The sequence below is a fragment of the Canis aureus genome, chromosome 20 (genome assembly GCF_053574225.1).
Source record: "Canis aureus isolate CA01 chromosome 20, VMU_Caureus_v.1.0, whole genome shotgun sequence".
Classification (NCBI taxonomy): domain Eukaryota; kingdom Metazoa; phylum Chordata; class Mammalia; order Carnivora; family Canidae; genus Canis; species Canis aureus.
Window position 1 is genome coordinate 14982253 of NC_135630.1, and position 10659 is coordinate 14992911.

Genomic DNA, 10659 nt, shown 5'->3' on the forward strand with positions numbered 1-10659 from the left:
TCTCCTTATATCTAGTAGAAATTCCTGTTTCTTCAGACATGTTCACCTTTCCTATCATACATTGGATTATATGAATCATAGTTACATCAAAGTCCGTATCAGATAGTTTCAACATCTTACTAGTTTGTGTTTCTTGTTCTGTTGAATATTTGATGCCTTGACAGTGTTCTTTGTTTCTTTGTTTTGCTTATTATGTGTCTTGTAGTTGCATGCCAGATAGGTAAAACTTGTAAGGGGGAGGAATAGAAGTGGAAAAGTACTGAGAAAAGTATCCTCAAAGTTTCCCCTTTCTGTTTGTCCCCTCTGCTCTCACCCCAAATACATACACACAAGGAAGCTCTGTGGAGGTGCTAGAATGGCGTTGGCTCAACAGTGTGTGGCCTGTGAATGTGAAGGTGAATAAGAGCCTGACCACCCAGAGGGACCTGAGTGCCTGTCTGCAACTCTCTTCAGACTGCAAAGCCCTATTTCTGGTGTGGAGAAGGTACGATTCCTCGTGAGGCTGCCAGGTCAAGGCTTTGTATTTGCCTATGGTTAGGCCTGGAAAATCACACCTCGGTTTCTTGTCTCAAATATATCCTGCTTATTTTTAAACATTTGTCTCATTTATTTGAGTTACCATGTATTATTCTGTCTGTTGGAGATGTGCATTATTCAGGTGGTTTGAAATATTTCATGGAATCTGAATAATATAAACTTCTTCCTTGATCTTGTTTTTCAGATAACATTATTGAGAAAGCAACAAACAATTTTGAAGTCAAACAGTTCTGTATTCTGTGTTTTGCTGTCCTTGAACACAAGCCAACTCCGATTGGGAGTTTTCCTTCACGTTTTTAAGAGGCAACAGCATTGGGAAGACGTAGTAATCTTAGTTTATAAAATTCAAGGGTTTCGGAGGAAGAACAGGTGGAGAAGGGAATGCTAAGGGGTGGCTCATCATCCTTCATCTGTTTCCATCAGCTAAACACACTCTGTGACATTGTGATAAGTATCACCACATCTGAAACAATGGCTTCTGTTCTTGCTACATGTTGTACTAAGGGAAATACACTGAAATGGAAGAAGGTGAGAAGGGAAATTAAAATCTGTCCTCTAATCCAATCTTCTCTCCTTTCAAGCTTTCATTTCTGTACTCTAAGTTTAATCATGATATTTGGAGAAAGAGGAAGAGAAGGAAGAAAGAAGAAGGAGAAGCAGAAAAAGAAGGAGGAGGGATAGGAGGAGCAGAAGGAGGAGAAGCAGGAGGACAAATTATATGTGTGGAGTTTATGGAAAGGTGTAATATGGGGAATCATTTCTTTGGTTTAGCTGCTGCCCTTCTGGTCACAAGTCAGTGGGGCTGAGATCCCTGCTGGTTATTCTGGTTTCATTTATCTGAAATATCTGCACAAACAGAGAAGAGAGAGAGGATAAGTCAGAACTAACTAGGCCTTGTTGTATCTATCACTTTATTTGACTGATTAATGACCTTCAAATCTTGCATGACTTTCCATATTGGCCAACACTACCTAGAAAAAGAAAGAGAAGGGAATTCTGTGAAATTCAGTTCTCAGCTGAACCAGAGTGACAAAGCACAGTCCCTTCCTTTTCAACTTAGCATTTAGACACCTCTTGTTTAACCATATTTCTCACTGATACCCAACATTTTAGCTATATTCAGCATTCTGAGACCTTTGTTTTTGAATATATTTAAGTTTAAAATAAGAAATTAGTAAATAATGCTTTCTCCAAACATGATATAACTATCTCATACACATGCAAATACATATTCACCCTCCCTTCAGAGAGGATATGTCACAGCTTTAGGTGATATTCACACCTGTTTTAGCTGACTCACACTCCCTTTTGATAACCCCTAAATTAAATACTAATAAATAAGATTAACCACTAGTTGACACTTTGTGTCCATGGAAAATGATTCAGTCTCCATTAGGAACCTTTGGCAATCCATAAGCTTTTACTAAAAAGGAAAATACCTGCAGAAGACAGAAAAATTTTACTCCATTCATTTACCTAAAGGTTCTGTGAGGCTTTCTCCTAAAACTGCTGTTTTCTTTTTTTCCTCTTTATGTTTTTACAAAGTTAGAAAATACAGGTGAATTTGAGGCATTGAAAATATGAATATATTGGCAAAATTCTTTACTCTTAAATGAGAAGATAATAATAGTAAGAGATTTTATTTTTATTTTGAAATGTTTCATTACAATTTTGTACTGTTAGTAGTAGTAGTAGGTTAAAATAATAATGAAACCATGTATTGAACACTTACTAAAAAGGCAAATATTGCTATTATTTCAGGTTTTTTTTTTTACAATATCATTTAGTCCAAATTCAAATCAATTTTCTAGACAACTCACAGGTGCTGGAATGCTCCAGAACAATACTTTTATCTCCTGCCTGGAGAAGAGTATCCTGACAGACCCCGACAACTACATCATCCCCATTGACTGGCTCAACTTCCAATCCGGTTACAATATCAACAAGCTGTCATCTACAATTGAGGAGAACTGGAAATCTCCAGGAGCCTTCTCCTGAATCCAGCAGTACCCAGCTGGACAATCATTATCCTCTAGCCCCTTCAGGATTTTCCCAGTGGTAAAGGAACATACTTCACAGCTTCTCTTGGAAATACATTTCTCTCTAGATTAGGAAAATATTCAAATAGAGCTGTGATTTCCTACTTTCTCTCTTTTAATCTAAACCAGAATAGATGATAGTAGCTTGACTTTCCATTAAACATGTTGCCATGTCCTGAAAACAAAAGGCATTGAAAGGATAATTTGTTTGGGGTAAGAGAGGTGGTAGATAAAAATGACACTATACATTAGAATTTGGCATTCACAAGATAGAGAAATAATTGAAATTTTTCTGTTGGTCACATTTCACTTGAGTTGTTGGCACAAATGTATCGAAATGGTGGAAAGGGGGAAATTACATCTGATTTAACGCTAAAGAAATGTGATTGAAATAAGCCAGGACAATTACTGAGTTACTCACGCTGGATATTTCACTTTTTGTCAAGGCACATTTTTCTGAGATGCCCTTTACTTCATTGTCAATGAATGTGTGTGTAGCCTTTCTGATGCTTCCCTCTGTAAGGATTCTTCACAACGTCTGCTGCGTGATGCTTCACTCACCAAGTTTCAATTTTCACTTTCTATTTTTCCACTTCTCATAATCAGTCTGGATAGGCTGAGTTAAAGTTTATTACCAGAAAAATGAATATGATAAAAAACTCAATTACTGGCATTTTATTTTTCTATTTGATAGAAATTGAGCCTGCCTTATCATTTTCTAATTTATTAAGGCAAAATTTATTCAAATACCTTAGAAATATTATATAAGCACCTTCTCTTTTGGTAAATTGTATCCTGGGGTCTGAGTGATTCCACGTTAAATGAATTGAAGCCATTTAATCTTTTACCTGATTCCACATGATTTACAGAAATGTCTGTGGGTGTAACTATGGGCAAATAAAATAAATGGAATTAACTTGGATTGATATTATGTAACTGTATACTGGAAGCAGAGGTGAATGCCTGTTTCTAGTTATAAACTTTTATGAACATTTTATTTTAGTGAGAAAGACAGAACCAGTGTATGTCTCCTTTGATTTTCCACATAACCTAATTTTCTTTGAAAAAGCCCAGAATTTTATACAGGCATCTCATGTATCTGTTCTGATACAAAGCATTTGATATTTGTTGTTATACCTTAGAGTCATTTAAAGGAGCAAGGACATTTTGTGAGTTTTCTACAAAATGTAATAACATATAAGCATATTGGAAAATAGTTACACTTTACTACTTGCTGTTTATTTTGCATTATTTGTTAAGGAAATTACACATGACAAAAGGAGAAAAATTGGCTTTTGTATTTTTTTTCAAATATAATCTTTTATGGTGTTGAACTGAGAAAGGTAGAGGAATCACTTTTCAGAGAAGACCAAAGGCTAGCTTTTCTATTGCTTAAGTATTGAGATTTCTACTCAAAAGCTATTCCATCAAGGTTCTTATAATTACAGACATCCTTTTTCTTTGATAGTGATTCAGCTACAGTTTACAGATAATAATTGTCAAAAAAATGAAATCTATTATACTACTTTAAGACTTTTTGTGAGTAGTTATAGGTTCAGAGCAAAATTGAGAGGAAGACACAGGGATATCCCACATACCTCATGCCTGTACAAATACAGAGCCTTCTCCATGTTCAACATTTCCTATCAGTGATATATTTATTATGATTGATAAACCTACATTATCACATAATAATTATCTGAAGTCCATTGTTTACATTATGAATCAATCTTGGTGTTGTATGTTCTATGGGTTTTGAAAAATGTATAATATATATGTTCATCATTATAGTACCATGCAAAATATATTTGTTGCCCTAAAGATTTTCTGTGTTCCACCAATTCATTTCTCTTCCCCATGCCCAACCTTTAGGCAGTACTGAAAATAAGATAAAAATATTAAATTGAGTATTTTTTATTCAGACTCAATTTTTCAATTAGCTCTCATCTCTCCACCTAATCCCAAGCCCTCATTCATTTAGATGACTTATGCCATAATGTCTGAGAAAGCTTCTAACATTTTAGGTGGTGAAGAGAAAACAAAAGCACATTCTAGATCATAGAACACACTAAGAAAAGCCACAGTATGGTGAGTAAAATATATTCAGGACCTATGATGAATCTGGGATTCTGAATTGAATGATTGACTCATAATTAAGAAAGCAAAAATAGAATCATATTGTGGACATTGAATAAATGCTCACTTAATTAATAACCTTTGTGGTAAGATGACATAAAAGAAAGGTGACAAAACAAAACATAAATTTCAGAATAGGTGCTAGAAATGGTTTCATAATGCTTGGGCCACAAGCCTAGTCACCTTTGATAATGATATAGCTACAAAAATATTGAGAAGGTAAATGGAGGAAGGTAAATAGAGAGACATACAGAGGAAATTCTTAAATAAGAGTTCTTGCCGTGTTGTGAAGACCCTTTACATGACCTGTAGTCATACTGAATTTTTCTGCATTTTTTGATGTCTGTCTGTAATGCAGAGTTAGTGGACTTGTGACTAATCAACCCCAAATCAGGAAAACAGGAGAGAGGACTGGTTATCTACTATGATTAGTAATTAAACACAACATTTCTTTGCTCCCCTTCCCTCCTTTCAGTCCCTGTACTCTAACATAGGTGTCTCAGAATGTATATTTGGCAAATGTTAGAAGTGAGTGAGAAAGGCTATGAAACTTCTTCATAACCAGCCAGATTACTAAGTCTATGCTTGGGACTATTTGTTAACTAAAAGTACATGAAGACGTCACATACTTGCCCCATTTTTCACCCTGAACTGAGGAAAACAGTCCACTGATTAAACATAAAAGGAATATAAGAGACAAACTAGATTTTACTTTACATCTTCTGAGTGATGCTTTCTCAATATTTCAGTTAAACCCCAAATGGGAATCAAGTCCAGATCTATTATGCCCATTTGGCTTGGTTTCCCCAGCTGTGTGTCAACTCACTGGCTTTGTCAGCTTCTTCCTGTATCTTCAAGTCCACCTTGTTTGTCTTCTCATCTTGGATCAAAGTCTCTAGCTGAGTAGATAACACTATTCTAGCTGAGTAGAAGGATCAATGTTCATACCACAAGATGAACCTAATGTGACAATCAATTAGAAATGCAATTTGTAGTATATACAGTGATCTTTGTAGTGCAATCGTTTTGTGAGATAATCACAAGTAATTAGAAAAATACAAGACAGAGGATATATCTGAGTGGTTTCAAATTTTCTTTAATGGAAGTAAGAATGAAAAGGAAATACTAAATGCACTGTACTACAATTATTGCAATTGAATATAGGAAAAAGCCATTGTTTGTGAGTGTATGTTAGATGGACTCATCTCTACTATGTTGAGGCTTAAGCTCAATAAAATGTATGTTTATACAAAAGAAAAATCTTATAGCAATAATAAAACTCTTACTACTGCAATTTAGGAAAAGATGATTTTTTCTTTCTTTCTGGGGATATAAAAACTTAACTATTGGCCTAATTTTCTTTTCTATTGGAATGCATGTTTTTATAATGTAACTTTGATAGTCTAAGGAAATACAATAGACTATTGAAAAATAACAGACTAAACCCCTTAAATGGTGACAGGGCAATAGAAATGCAATTTTATGCTTATACTTATTATTAAAGTAAGTTCTTTTTTAATGAAAAAATGAAGTGTGTAGGAGAAAGAGATGTTGGCTTTAGACAGAGGGCTTTACCTAAATTGCTAAAAAAAAATGTTTGAGTAGTTGATTCACCAACTCAGTGTAATTCTGTGGTCAAAAGACATCTTTATATACATTTTTCTAAATTGCAATAAAAGAACTGCACAATATGACACCAAACATGTTCTTATCAGAATCAGATACAAAATTGTCATATTGCCAAATGATAAATTCTCTCTTAGAAAAGGTCAGACTTATTGTTAATTAATTTCAGCTCAATCAAAGGATATAAATACATGTTTAGCAATGCATGTGGATTTATATTTATATATAAATCATATAAATTTATAAGCTTCAATTTAAGGATTAAAAAAATTGTATAATAATTCTCATATAACCCTGTCTGGGAATTTTCTACCTCTATAAGAAACATATTTAAAATGTATTAATCCATATGTGTATAGTTGTAACCAATCTGTTAATTTACAGTGTCAAGGCAAACATTTATTTCCCCTATTTTATAAGACTGTGTGGAATACCATCTGCTACTGGAAAGTTTATCCTTAAAATTAGATGGGTATTCCAAGTATAGAATCTTGGGTTTATTTCTATTTTGTGTAAACTCAACATCTGTTGCATCAAAAAAAATAAGCTTCCACAATGTTGTTTTAAGTAAGTTATCTATTAAAAATCAATGAAGATATGCATTATTTAGCACAATAATGATATATGAGGGATTTTTTTTCTCTTAGTAATTATGCTAGGGAAAATAAACAATCTGTGGCACACTTGATGTCATCTAAACTGAGGTGTGGAATTTCATTAGCTGTGGGGTGTATCTAATGCATTCATTTATCAAAGTCTGCAAGTCAGAGACTGCCATTGCCCTAATCAGAAATGTATTTACTTATAGTGGAATACATTGGTGAAACAGGTAAGCAAATTAGCTATACAGGATTTAGAAAATTAATCTCACATTAAAATGGTCTTAAGGAGGGAGCCTGGGTGGTATACTCAGTTAACCCTCTGACTCTTTGTTTTAGTTTAGATCATGTTCTCAGGGTCCTGAGATCAAGCCCTGCATTGAGCTCAAAGCTGAGCATAGAGTCTGCTTTGGATTCTCACTTCCTCTCCCTCTGCCCCTCCTTCTCATGCTCTCTTTGCCTCTCTCTTTATCTCAAATGAAAAAATAAATAAATCTTTAAAATAGATGATTTTAAGGAAATGATATTATTGAAAATCAAGTCATATTAGAACGTTTTTTTAAAAATAACTAATTAATTAATAATTTCCTTTAATTTGTTATATGATAATGTGTTTGATATGTTGTAAATCCCTCCTTACATGTTCACCTGCCAAAGCACTGAGAATACTTGGCAAAAATAACTTTACAGAAAATATACTTAGTATCACACAAAGACTGATATTTTAAAAATACATCAGCACAGAACCTCATGATTGTATGCATATGCTTTTCTCTATGTGTCCATTGTGTTGACAATTCCAATACAAGCAATCATTTCCGATGTCACATCCATTATTTTATTTGGTGTTTACAGATTTCTGGTATCACTAAATCATACATTGTACCTACCTCCAACACTGGTCTTTGGGAAAAGATAAACAAATATTAGCTTAATAAATAAATACTTCTCCTTTTTTGGGGGGGAGGGTTACCCTTGACCAACCAAGAATGTTCCAGAAACAGATGACCAGATATATCATTAGAAGATCAATAGTATCCTACACTATATCACAATGTCAATGCCATTTACCTCACTTTATCTAATAATGTAGGTATTTTATCAGCTCACATTATCACAAGAGGGGTGAATATAGTATAATAAGATGTTTTAAGAGAAAAAGAGACCATATTCACATAACTTTTATTATACTATACTATTATAATTCTTCTATTTTTTTATTGTTGTTAATATCATAACATAATATCATACTGTGCCTAATTTATATATTAAACTTTCTTATAGTTATATGTGCATAGGAGAAAACACAGTATATATAAGATTTGGTATTGGGATGCCTGGGTGGCTCATTGGTTGAGCATCTACCTTCGGCTCAGGGTGTGATCCTGGGGTCCTGGGATCGAGTCCCATATCAGCCTCCCTATGGGGAGCCTACTTTTCTCTCTATGTCTCTTCCTCACTCATGAATTAAAAAAAAAAAAAAAAAAGATTTAGTATTATCTGTGGTTTCAAGTATCCACTGGGGCTCCAGAATGTATTGCTCATGGATAAGGAGGGACTACTGTATATAGAAGTGTATCATCATGATGTTGGGTTTTGAAATGGATATTAGATGTGACACTAAAAGTACAAGTAGAAAATTTTAAAAAAATTTAGATCAATGGACTTCATCAAAATTAAAAACTTTTGTGTATCCAAGGACATCTCAAAAAAGGAAAAGACAACCCACAGTAAAGAAGAAAATAAGGGAAAATGTTTTGGAGGAGATACGGAGAAATTGAAACTCTTGAACATCACTGGTAGAAACGTAAAATGATGTAGCCACTGTGGAAAAATAGTTTGGTGGTTTTTCAAACGCTAAACATAGAATTACCGTAAGGTTGAATAATTCCACTCTGAAGTATATACATACAGGTATTCAAACAAATATGTGTGCAGAAATGTTCATAGTAGCACTTTTAACAATATTCAAAAGGTGGAAAAACCTTACTGCTTATGAATGAATGAATGAATGAATGAATGAATGAATGAAAAAAATGTGGTATATACATGCAAATTATTATTCACCCACAGAAAGGAATGGTGTACTGATACAGACTGTAACGTGGATGGTCCTTGTAAACATTATGTTAAGTAAAGAAAAAACACACATAAAAGTTTACATATTGCATGAGTCCGTTTATATGAAATATTCAAAACAGACACTTGGAGACTGAAAATAGATTGGTGGGTACACTGAGCTTAGAGGAGGTAGTGAGGAAAGAGAGTCACAAATTAATGGGAATAAGGTTTCCTTCTGGGGGATGGAAATTTTTGGATCTTGATATGCATACTTGTTACATAACATTGTGAATGTACTAAACGCCACTGAAGTATACAAACTAAAATGGTTAATTTTCTGCTATGTAAATTTCACCTCAATTAAAAAAAAATACATCACTAACTGGCAGGGGAGAATGTTAAGGGACAAACAAGTTTGTGAAGAATAGTCATATTGTATAATTTGGACTTGAAGCATACCCAGATAGGTATTTTAAGATTCCAAAATATTTAAAGAATAGATTTTTAAAAATTATGTATGCACTTCATCATGCAGCATATTTTTTGAGCAGTTATAATGTGCAAGGCACTGTGCTGATCTCATAATACGTTAATGCCTTTTTAATGAAGCTTGAATTATAACAGAGAAGACAATATTAAACACTTAACAAGAGAAACCCCTGGCTCAATCAGTTAAGTGTTTGACTCTTGATTTTAGGTCATGATCTCAGGTTCTTGAAATCAAGCCTCCCATTGGGCTGCACGTTCAGCAAGGAGTCTGCTTAAGATTCTCTTTCTCCATCTCCCTCTCCTTCCTCCTGCTCTCTTGCTGTCTCTTAAATACGTAAATTCATAAAATCTTAAAAAAAAACACCTAAATATATTTGTGTTGTGCTTTTTACAAAAATAACGTACCTAGAAGAGTCTGGAAGACATTTCTGAATAAGTGATATTATCTCATCTCTGAAAGATCCATACATGATGAACAGGTTAATGGACAGTGAGAAGTTTGCAAGAGATGGAAAATAAAGACAGACCAAGGTCAATGTTCTGAATTGTATGAGACTACAGTTAGTTTGTGAATGCTGAAAACAATTAGAATGGAAAATGAAGAGGGGATGAAAGGATACGTGTTTTATATGGCTACTGTTACGTGTGTGTATGTTTCTGAGTGTGTCTATATATACTTAAGAGATGTATACTTTATCCACATCAATTAAATGGGCTATATTAAAATTTTAACATAATTATTATTATTAAATTAGACATTTACTCATCCCTTTATTAATATAGCAGATTAATTGTTACCACAAGCTGGGGAGAGATCAATGTAGAATGAATATATGTATGTATGTATTTATTTATTTATTTTAATTTTTATTTATTTATGATAGTCACACAGAGAGAGAGAGAGAGAGGCAGAGACATAGGCAGAGGGAGAAGCAGGCTCCATGCACTGGGATCCCGATGTGGGATTCGATCCCGGGTCTCCAGGATCGCGCCCTGGGCCAAAGGCAGGCGCCAAACCGCTGCGCCACCCAGGGATCCCCGTATGTATTTATAACACAGAGAGACAGTAGTGGGGATGAGAAAGAGAATTCAGCAAGATCTATGTGCAAATGTAGACTATAAGGTTAAATTGATAGAACTGAATAAAAAATTACTGAATAAGTACTAAAGAG

General features: G+C 34.0%; 1 long non-coding RNA gene across 1 annotated transcript; it reads left to right on the forward strand.

Annotated features, from left to right (window-relative positions):
* Positions 1-339: 339 nt before the first annotated feature.
* On the forward strand, positions 340-4397 carry LOC144291488 (uncharacterized). The gene is made up of 2 exons (XR_013358769.1): positions 340-484; positions 722-4397. It is a non-coding gene; the product is annotated as an uncharacterized LOC144291488 (long non-coding RNA).
* Positions 4398-10659: the final 6262 nt, after the last annotated feature.